General features: G+C 40.0%; 1 long non-coding RNA gene across 1 annotated transcript; it reads left to right on the plus strand.

Moving 5' to 3' along the window:
• The first annotated feature begins 244 nt into the window (after window positions 1-244).
• Window positions 245-8,884, plus strand: LOC135097110 (uncharacterized). The gene is made up of 3 exons (XR_010265383.1): window positions 245-966; window positions 2,667-2,839; window positions 5,717-8,884. It is a non-coding gene; the product is annotated as an uncharacterized LOC135097110 (long non-coding RNA).
• Window positions 8,885-12,076: the final 3,192 nt, after the last annotated feature.

Raw genomic sequence — 12,076 nt, forward strand, 5'->3', positions numbered from 1 at the left:
TTATATTTCTATTATTTGTGTGTGTATATATATATATATATATATATATATATATATATATATATATATATATATATATATATATATATATATATATATATATATATATATATATATATATATACTCTTCACTGCATTTAAAATGTATATGTTTTCTATATGTGTATTTAGAATATTATAGATTTAAGTTCATGACCAAAAAAGCTATATTTCTATATGTGATGTCTGCCAGTCTTTCTCTATGGAATCATAATTAAGTGTGAATTTATAGGTAAGCGTAATAAAGTGTTTTAAGTGTTTCCCAGCGAGATATATTCAGTTGCTGGCCACTGCAAGGCCATTGGCCCAACAGTCTCCGCTGCTGGCCCTGGGCGTTAATACCTTTGACCTGCTGATCCAGCTGGCGAGGGGGGGGGGCGTACACCCCTCACTACAGCCTGCAGTCACCCGCCTCACTTGTGCCTTCCTGAAGGAGGCAGGGCAGCCACCAAGCCTGTGGTTGGCTCACAGGAAGCCCCCAGAGCATAAAAGTGACGATGCAGGGGCATCATTGCAGCCCTAGAGAGGAAGAGGAACATGGCTGAAGACTTGGTTAAAAGATTAGTCAAATATAGTGTTGAAACAGATCTTTAAAGTGTTCACAGCAATTCGGCTTTCATTTGTAAACAAAGAGCAGACAGCTAGGAAGATGACACCAGCAGCGGCAGGCGGCGACAGGCAGTGTGACACCGTAGCCCTCCGCTCTGCCTGACATGTGCTGCGTGCCACGCAACCAAACTCAAGTGGAACATGCACTGTTACATGTACCAGATTATCGGACACGCCTAACAAGTGTGGCGCCATTCGTAAGGCAACAAAACTGCTTGTCTTGAAAGAAAGTCCAGTGACAGAGACAACCTTGGCCAGTGTTGTGTTCGCTTCCTGACAGGGCGGGGATTGTGACCAGGAATTTGTCCAGCTTCCTCTGTAAGTGTTTGGTATTCACGCCCTTCATGTCACGGTGTGTGCCGGGAGGGAGGTTAACAGGTGGGTGTCCCTTGTTGCAACACTGCTGTGCTGGAGGCTTCTGATACTGGTGTGGCAGTTTGAAGGGAGGTGGGGTGGCCACGCTTATTCCTTCCTGATCGTGCTTTGGAGTGAGTGCATGTCATGGGTTCAGATTTGGGCGGGACAGTCTGGTTAGCAATAATTATTTTCCACATATTTATAATTTGGTATTTTTCATTCTTCTTTCTACTGAGTATAATTTGTATTGTGTCTTGTTTGGTAATTAACTTTTCTTTGTTTTTCTCTCTCTCTCTCTCTCTCTCTCTCTCTCTCTCTCTCTCTCTCTCTCTCTCTCTCTCTCTCTCTCTCTCTCTCTCTCTCTGCTACTTCTGAGATCCCTCCTTGTGCTAGGTGTGAGTTAGATGGTGGCTGGGATGGTATTGGCTAGTAAACGTCATCAGTGGTTTCTCTCAAGCCTGTCATGCTTATTCTGCAGCCTGGAATTCTGGTTGTGTCTCTCACCTCAGACTATTGGAGTCAGTTAAGAGACAGTGGGCGAAAAGAATTCAAGGATTTGAGAACATGTCATGATCAGCATTTTAAAACCTTGAACTTGTATTCACTCTAAGGGAGAAACTATTACGGGTTGATCTTATTATTAAATTTGGAAGATATTTTCATGCACTCTCCCCAATCACTGTTCACCTCAGCCCCCTTGTGTCAACACTAGAGGCCATCCATACAGTTAATGCAGCAGACCTGCTCATCTCAGCCACTGCTGTCAGCGCTAGAGGCCATCCATACAAATTAATGCAACAGACTTGTACACCTCAGCCACTACTGTCAGCACTAGAGGCCATCCATACAATTAATGCAACAGACTTGTACACCTCAGCCACTACTGTCAGCACTAGAGGCCATCCATACAATTAATGCAACAGACTTGTACATCTCAGCCACTACTGTCAGCACTAGAGGCCGTTTATACAGTTAATGCAACAGACTTGTACATCTCAGCCACTACTGTCAGCACTAGAGGCCGTCAATACAGTTAATGCAGCAGACCTGTTCATCTCAGCCACTTCTATCAGCACTAGAAGCCTTCCATACAAATTAATGCAACAGACTTGTACACCTCGGCCACTGCTGTCAGCACTAGAGGCCGTCCATACAGTTAATGCAGCAGACCTGTTCATCTGAGCCACTTCTGTCAGCATTCCGTATAGTTGTTGTGATGCCAGGCACACATTTTTCTCAAGAGTGATGAAAATCTGGAATTTTCTTGCTAACAGTGTGCCTGAATCTAATTCTGTTGATGGTTTTAGGTACAGTTTGTCCAATTTCTCAGGTGTACATCTGTTTGATTCTTGCTGGTGACATATACGCTGTGCTGCTAGTCAGATTTATTATTTATCTTGGGCTGATGGCACACTTGCCAGGCAGTTAGATAAGCATGTACAGACTTTGGTGTCTTTTTGATAGTGGTGGTGAGCTGACCCTGAACTGGCCCTGAAGGGGTTCTCTCTTGTGAGACCAGCCAGGTAAAAAATATGTTGAAATGTAGCCACATTTACTGTTCTGAAGTATTTACTATTCTATTCATTTCTTCTCTGTTCACAGGTGCTCTGGAAAATCAATTCAAGGCTAATTATTATTTTTTCTTTATTCATTATCCACAGTTGCCTTGGAAAGTGCATTCCTGGCTGAGTGTGGTGCGTGTGCCTGCTTCTTGTGTGGTGGTGCTGCTGCTGCGTGAAGCCTCTGCCGTGGGAACCCACCACAAATAGCTAATGGATTCTGTATGACGGGATCAGCAGCAGACAGAATTCCAGTGATGTATTAACATGCCTAGGTTTGGTCCTAAAGGATTGATTTGATGTTGTATTTACTACTCATTTGTCTGTAGTCTATATAGTTTTACTACTACTGGAGTAGTAGTAACACTGGGGCTTTTTTTTTCTCTTTTATTCAAAATTTGTGTTGCCCCTGGCCAGTGGCCCTCTTACAGGAGAAAAGTAGTAGTAGTAATATTTATTTTTGTATGTGTTTGTGTCTATCATAGTATACTGCAGTGTAGGAAAAGTTTTATGAGGAAAATGTGTTAATCTTGACAGTCACTGGTTTGAACTTGAAGCACAACTTTCCAGAAACAAGACCTTGCATTTAGTATACAACAAACTAACTTACCAGCTTCCTGTGTTAGCTTAATTCTATCTTGTTTGTATTCTTAATGCTTTGCTCTCTCATAAAAAAAACATTTTCAAAGGCCATACAGATGATCACCAAAATTCTCATGGGGCATTTTCTTTCTCTCTTGCAAAATCCTTGCATTGTCAGTCATGAAAATGCCCCTGGAGACCACAACAACACCACCTGAGTAAAGATAAAGATGAAAATAATGATAGTGGTTGTGGCAGTGGTGGTGGTGGTGGTGGTGGTGGTGGTGGCTCTGAGGAGAATTAAGTACTAATATCAGAAGGATGTGGTTTTTATGTTGCAGAAGAAACCAGATGGAAAAAAGGTGTGTGTGTGTGTGTGTGTGTGTGTGTGTGTGTGTGTGCGTGTGTGGGAGAGAGAGAGAGAGAGAGAGAGAGAGAGAGAGAGAGAGAGAGAGAGAGAGAGAAAGAGAGAGAGGGTGGCTGGGTTAGGGAGAGAGAAGAGAAAGAGAATGAGGTAAGTGGAGATATGGAGACAAGGGAGAAGGAAGGAAAAGCAGAGGAGTTATGGGAGAGATGGCAGAAAGGGAGGAGGAGGAAGACAAGGAGGGAGGGAGGGTAGATGAGCAGTATGTAAGTGAGTGTGAGTGGAGTCAACATATAAAAGGGAGAGAAATGAACACTCTAAGGAGGGAAGAAATAAAGAATTCATGAAAAGATATTATAGACATATGTAAGGATGAACCAAGGATGTTCTATAGAACGGTAAAATGAAGAATAAAAATGGGTTCAACAAACTGAAAATAAATGGCAAACATGTTGAAGAAGAAGCACAAATTGCAGAGGTTTTGAATGACTTCTTTCAAAGTGTCTTCACTGGAGAGGGAACATTTGGTAGACCGGTGACGGCAGATGTGAGAGTAGAAGAGTGAGTGAGATTGAGGTAACAGTGGATGAGGTAAGAATAATGATGGAAGACTTGGATGTGAGGAAGGCACAGGGACCTGATGGAGTGTCTGATTGGGTGGTGAAGGAATGCAGAGATCAACCTGCACACATGATTTACAAACTCATCATAACTTCATTAAGGGAAGGAGTGGTGCCCAACATTGGAAAAAAGCAGGTATAGTCCCCATATATAAGAGTGGAAGCAAAGAAGAACCATTTAATTATAGACCACCATCATTAACAAATGTAGTGGCAAAATTGTGCCAAAGAATAGTGAAGCAAAGATGGAGTGAATATCTGGAAAAGAGAGAAATATTAACAGACAGACAATTCAGATTTAGGAAAGGAAGGTCATGTATAACAAATTTAAGGTACTTCTACTTCAGTCATAGATATGGTACAAGAAAGAGAGGGATGGGCAGATTGTGTTTATTTTGATAAGGTGCCTCACAGCAGACTGTTGTGGAAATGAGAAATGTCTGGTGGGCTGAGAGGAGCACTCCTACATTGGATCAGTGACTTTCTGAGAGGAAGGGAAATGAGAACAGTGGTCAAAGATAAAAAGTCATCATGGAGAGAGGTAATTAGTGGTGTTCTGCAGGGTTCAGTACTACCACCAGTCATGTTTGCTACCTGTGTGAATGATGTGATGGAAGGGGTGAATAGTTACATGAGTCTGTTTGCTGATGATGCAAAATTGATGGGAAAAGTGGAGAGGACAGAGGATTGTGAAGCTCTACAGGGAGATCTGAATGTGATTTGGGATTGGAGTGACACTTGGAAAATGGAGTTTAACATAAAAAGATGAGGAGTGCTGAAGTTTGGGCATAGTTGTGTGATGCCAGTCTTCAGTTATAAATTGGGTAATGAGGAAATAAAAGTGAAGAGTGAAGAGAAAGACCCTGGAATTACTGTCACCGATAAGTTGTCCTCAGAGGTACATGTAAGAAGAAAGACAGGGGAAACATATAATCTGGTGAGAAACATAAGAACAACATTCAACTACCTGGATGAAGAGATGATTAGGGATGTAACTGACAATGATAAGACCTAGTTTGAAATATGCAGCAGCGATGTGGTCTCCCAGCACTAAAAGGGACATAAAGAAATTAGAAAGAATACAATGAGCAGCGACAAAGTTGCCTCTGACCCTATCAGACTTATCATATGAAGAGAGACTAAAACTAAACCTACCCACCCTTGGAAGAGAGAAGAGAGAGAGGTGATCTGATGGCATTATATTGGATTTTGTCAGACTGTGAAAAATTGGACCAGAGTAATTTGGTGGTGAGAGACTTTAGAAGCACGAGAGGGCATGAGAAGATGAAGAAGAAGGGTGTGTGTAGGAGGATATTAAGAAGAACAGTTTCCTGCAAAGTACTGCAGAAATCTGGAAACACACACACACACACACACACACACACACACACACACACACACACACACACACACACACACACACACACACACACACACACACACACACACACACACACACACACACACACACACACACACACACTCTTAAAAACATCTGAAAATTTTTACTATAAACTTGTAAATTTCTTCATAAAGGTATGACTTCTTATATGTCACCTCTTATGTGACCTGTTATGACCTCTCAGGGACAGCCTTGGGGGCATCCATTACTGGCAGAAGCCCGAGTGTGCTGAGTGATGGGGCGGCATGACCTTGCACATCAGAGGGTCAGGTCAGTGTGTGCATTGTGCATATTGTGCCTTAGTGGCCTGTCATCTCTCTCTCTCTCTCTCTCTCTCTCTCTCTCTCTCTCTCTCTCTCTCTCTCTCTCTCTCTCTCTCTCTCTCTCTCTCTCTCTCTCTCTCTCTCTCTCTCTCTCTCTCTCTCTCTCTCTCTCTCTCTCTCTCTCTCTCTCTCTCTCTCTCTCTCTCACACACACACACACACACACACACACACACACACACACACACACACACACACACACACACACACACACACACACACGCACACACACACTCTTGATCATGTGAAGATGGAGATAGAGATCAAAGAAGAAGTGCCAAAATTCAATGAGGAATATAAAAATGAGAGAAAAAATTATGCTAAGGCAGACTTTACAGGGTTAAAGAAATTCCACGGAGAGCTTGATTGGAATAATTTATTAAGAGGTATGGAGGTGCAGAAAAAATATGAAGTGTTTTTAAGCAAGTTTAGAGGTGTTGAAAGATATGTGCCAAGATATAAGGTAAAAGAAAATAAGAAAGTGTGGTTTAATGCAAAGTGTGCAGAGGCAAAAAAGAAAAAGGAGAGGGCATGGAAAAAAATGAGGAAACAATGGAATGAGATAAATAGAGAAGAATACAGGACAGCTAGAAATGATTATGTTAAAATAAGAAGAGAAAAAGAAAGAAATTTTGAAAGAGATGTAGTTGGAAAGTGTAAAGAAGAACCCAAACTTTTCTATAGATATGTAAATGGAAAAATAAAGCATAGAGATACTATTACAAAGCTGAAGGAAAATGGAGAAATTTATGAAACCACACAAGAGATGGCTGAGATACTGAATAAAAGCTTTAAGTCTGTATTTACAAGAGAAACTGTCTTTGCATCACTGGGAGATGAGGAACAACAGAAAGGAATAGAAAACATACAAGTGGAAAGAAAAGAAATTGAAAGACTACTGGAAGAGCTAGATACTAGGAAGGCGATGGGGCCAGACGAAGTAAATGGATGGATATTGAAAGAATGTAGAGAGGAATTGGAAGAACCAATATGGGAGATAATTAACAGTTCTTTAAAGGAAGGAAAAGTACCAAAGGAATGGAAGAGAGCAAATATAGTACCGTTATACAAAGGAGGTAATAAAATGGAACCACTGAATTACAGACCAGTCTCACTCACGAGTATTGTAAGTAAACTCTGTGAAATAGTCATTAAAAACAGATGGGTGCAATATCTTGAACAAGAAAATATAATAACAGAAAAACAATTCGGTTTCAGGAAAGAGAGATCTTGCGTAACAAACTTACTGAGCTTTTATACAAGAGTAATAGATAAACTACAAGAGAGAGATGGTTGGGTTGATGCTGTCTATTTAGATCTGAAAAAAGCTTTTGATACAGTTCCACATAAAAGACTCATATGGAAACTGGAACATCGAGGAGGGATAAAAGGAAAAATACTTAAGTGGATGAAGGATTATCTCCAAGGTAGGGAAATGAGTACAGTAATCAGAGATGATAAATCAAGTTGGTGCGAAGTAACAAGCGGAGTACCACAAGGGTCTGTGTTGGCACCTATAATGTTTCAGGTCTATATAAATGATATGACGGTGGGTTTAAATTGCTACATTAATATGTTTGCAGATGATGCAAAATTGATGAAAGTAATAAAGAACCAAGAGGATTGTGAGGAACTACAGAGGGATATTGATAGAATTTATGAATGGAGTAAACGATGGAAATTAGAATTCAATATAAAGAAGTACCATGTAATGGAGATGGGAAGAAGTAAAAGGAGACCTTCATGGGAGTATAAGATGGGAGGAATCACAATACCAAAGAGCAAAGAAGAAAAAGACTTGGGAGTAATAATTCAAGACACGCTATCACCAGAAAAACACATCAATGGAATATTTGGCTCTACATATAATTTGCTAGCAAATATCAGGGTGGCATTTAATTACCTAGACAAAGAAATGATGAAGAAAATCATAACACACATGATACGTCCCAAACTGGAATACGCAGCAGTGGTATGGTCTCCACACAAAAAGAAAGATATAAGGAAATTGGAAAGAATACAAAGAACAGCTACGAAAATGATGCCTGAATTGGAAGACCTAAGTTACAAGGAAAGACTGGAAGAAATTGGATTACCAACACTGCAAGAAAGAAGGGAAAGAGGAGACCTGATAACAATGTTCAAATTAGTAAATGGCATGGAGAAGATAGACAGAGATGACCTAGTTGTAAAAGTGGAGGAAGGAGATAGACGTACAAGGGGACATATGAAGAAATTAAAGAAGAGTCATTGTTTGGGAGATATTAAGAAATACAGCTTTCCGCATCGAACGGTTGAAATATCGAATAACTTAAAAGAAGAGGTAGTTGCGGCAAAGAGTGTGCACATGTTTAAAGAGAAATTGGACAAATTCGGTTATGGAGACAGGACTAATTGAGCTTTGGCTCGGACCCTGTATTATACAACTAGGTAAATACAACTAGGTAAATACACACACACACACACACACACACACACACACAGAAGATGTTGAAATGGGAGAAGGAATGGCGGAAGTAATTATAATTCAAACAGAAAGGAAGGGAGAAGGAAGAAGAGATTTTGCAGTGGCTTATGTATCCCCAAAGATGAATGCATGGACACAAGAGGATGGAATAGATGGAGAAAAAAGGAGGAAGTGAGAAATGGAAAGAATTCGAGGAGGTAAGAAACGAATATATCAGAATCCTGAGAGATGAAGAAAGGAATTATGAGAAAGATATAGTTAACAAGTGCAAAGATGAGCCAAAGTTATTCTTCAGATGTGTGAATGGGAAGATGACGTTACATATGAAGATACACGGTTACAAGCGGAATTAATGAACAAGTGCTTCCAGTCAGTATTCACCAAAGAAAGCAAATTTGAAGGAGAAAGAGCATGGCACAGAAACAATGTGATGAGAGAGATACAGGTGGACGTAAGTGAAATTAAGAACATTATGAAAGTTTTGGATGTAAGTAAGGCTCAATGACCGAATGGAGTGTCCAACTGGATACTTAAGGAATGTTGTGAACAACCAGCAGGGAGTATACACAGTACCATAGTATGTTCTTTTAAGGAAGGAAAAATCCCTCTAGACTGGAAGAGAGCCAATATTGTGCCCATTTTTAAAAGAGGTAATAAAGAAGATCCATTGAATTACAGACCAATGTTCTTAACAAGTGTGGTGGCAAAAAATAGTGGAAAGAATAGTTAAAAACAGATGGATGAAATATTTAGAAGAAACACAAACATTGACTGACACTCAATTTGGTTTCAGAAGCGGAAGGTCTTGTGTCATGAATTTAGTGAGCTTTTATGGTAAAGCGATTGATATAATTCAAGAGAGAGAGGGATGGGCCTAAAAAAAACATTTGATAAGGTACCACACCAGAGACTGCTGTAGAAAATTTAAAATATAAGGGGTTTGCAAGGCAACACACTGAATTGGATTACAGACTTGAGGGACAGAGAAATGAGAACAGTAATAAAGGGAGAACAATCAGAATGGTGTAGAGTTACAAGTGGAGTACCACAGGGTCTTAGCCCCTGTAATATTTCTGGTGCATGTTCAATATAGTGAATGAGGTTGACAGTTATATAAGTCTGTTTGCAGACGATACAAAATTATTGAAAAGAGTGGAAAACAATATGGATTGTGAAATATTACAGAAAGATCTAAATAAGATATATAAATGGAGTAAGAAATGGGAAATGGAATTCAATGCAAAGAAATGCAAGGTGATGGAATTAGGAAAAAAAGCAAAAGAAGATTGACAAGTTCGTACACCATGGGAGAAGTGGAAATTAAGAAAACCAAACAAGAAAAAGATTTGAGAATTACAATAAGTGATAATTTATCACCTGAAAAACATGTAAACAAAATAGTTTGGGAAACCTATGAGTTATTAAAAAAGATGAAAGGGGCATTTGCGTACATGGATGAAGAGATGATGAGAAAGTTGATGGAATATGTGATTCAACCAAACCTGGAATATGCCAGAATTGTTTGGTCACCCCATAATAAAAAGGAAATAAGGAAAATTGAAAGGATCCAAAGAACTGCAACCAAATTGGTACCAAGTTTGAGAGATTTAACCTATGAAGAAAGATTAAGGAGATTGAAGCTTCCATCATTACAAGAGAGAAGAGAAAGAGGGAACCTGATTGCTATATACAGAGCTTTAATAGGTAAGGATCAAGTTGACAAAGAAGACTTATTTGTGTGGGACTCAAGAGATACATGAGGACATGGACTGAAATTGAGGAAAACAAGTAGAAGAGATATCAAGAAATATGGTTTCCCAAACAGAAGCATAGAAATATGAAACAACTTAGATGAAACAGTGGTACAAGCAACAAATATTCATGAATTTAAAGTTAAGCTGGATGCCTATAGATATGGAGACAGGACAGCACGAGCATATCTCTTTTCCTGTAAAACATAGCTAGGTAAATGCACATTTCCTGTCTCTACTGGCCCTAGGTATGGTAAAGGAAATGTCATGAGTCATACTACTACTACTACTACTACTACTACTACTACTACTACTACTACTACTACTACTACTACTACTACTACTACTACTACTACTATTACTACTACTACTACTACTACTACTACTACTACTACTACTACTACTACTACTACTACTACTACTACTATTACCACCACCACCACCACCACCACTACTGCTACTACTACTACTACTACTACTACTACTACTACTACTGCTGCTACTACTACTACTACTACTACTACTACTACTACTACTACTACTACTACTACTACTACTACTACTACTGCCGCCATCACCACTACCAACACCACCACCACCACCACCACCACCACCACCATCATCACCACTACTACTACTACTACTACTATTACTACTACTACTACTACTACTACTACTACTACTACTACTACTGCTGCTGCTGCTGCTGCTGCTTCTAGTAGTAGGTAGTAACACAGCAACTACTACTACTACTACTACTACTACTACTACTACTACTACTACTACTACTACCCCTGCTATTATCACTGTTACTACCACCACCACCACCATCACCACTAAATCAGTATTTATTATTTTTCTTCTTGTCTATGAAAAGACGTGGAAAAGTGCAGGGTGGTATCATCAGTGTAGGAGTGGATAGGACAAGAAGTTTGGTTTAGAAGATCATTAATGAATAATAAGAAGAGAGTGGGTGACAGGACAGAACCCTGAGGAACACCACTGTTAATAGATTTAGGAGAAGAACAGTGACCGTCTACCACAGCAGGAATAGAACGGTCAGAAAGGAAACTTGAGATGAAGTTACAGAGAGAAGGATAGAAACCGTAGGAGGGTAGTTTGGAAATCAAAGCTTTGTGCCAGACTCTATCAAAAGCTTTTGATATGTCCAAGGCAACAGCAAAAGTTTCACCAAAATCTCTAAAAGAGGATGACCAAGACTCAGTAAGGAAAGCCAGAGGATCACCAGTAGAGCGGCCTTGATGGAACCCATACTGGCGATCAGATAGAAGGTTGTGAAGTGATAGATGTTTAAGAATCTTTCTGTTGAGGATAGATTCAAAAACTTTAGATAAGCAGGAAATTAAAGCAATAGGACGGTAGTTTGAGGGATTAGAACGGTCACCCTTTTTAGGAACAGGTTGAATGTTGGCAAACTTCCAGCAAGAAGGAAAGGTAGATGTTGACAGACAGCTGAAAGAGTTTGACTAGGCAAGGTGCAAGCACGGAAGCACAGTTTCGGAGAACAATAGGAGGGACCCTATCAGGTCCATAAGTCTTCCGAGGGTTTAGGCCAGCGAGGGCATGGAAAACATCATTGTGAAGAATTTTAATATGTGGCATGAAGTAGTCAGAGGGTGGAGGAGAGGGAGGAACAAGCTCAGAATCGTCCAAGGTAGAGTTTTTAGCAAAGGTTTGAGTGAAGAGTTCAGCTTTAGAAATAGATGTGATAGCAGTGGTGCCATCTGGTTGAAATAGAGGAGGGAAAGAAGAAGAAGCAAAGTTATTGGAGATATTTATGGCTAGATGCCAGAAATCACGAGGGGAGTTAGATCTTGAAAGGTTTTGACATTTTCTATTATTGAAGGAGTTTTTGGCTAGTTGGAGAACAGACTTGGCATGGTTCTGGGCAGAAATATAAAGTGCATGAGATTCTGGTGATGGAAGGCTTAACTAGCTTTTGTGGGCCACCTCTCTATCATGTATAGCACGAGAACAAGCTG

This window comes from Scylla paramamosain, unplaced genomic scaffold (genome assembly GCF_035594125.1).
Source record: "Scylla paramamosain isolate STU-SP2022 unplaced genomic scaffold, ASM3559412v1 Contig12, whole genome shotgun sequence".
Lineage (NCBI taxonomy): Eukaryota > Metazoa > Arthropoda > Malacostraca > Decapoda > Portunidae > Scylla > Scylla paramamosain.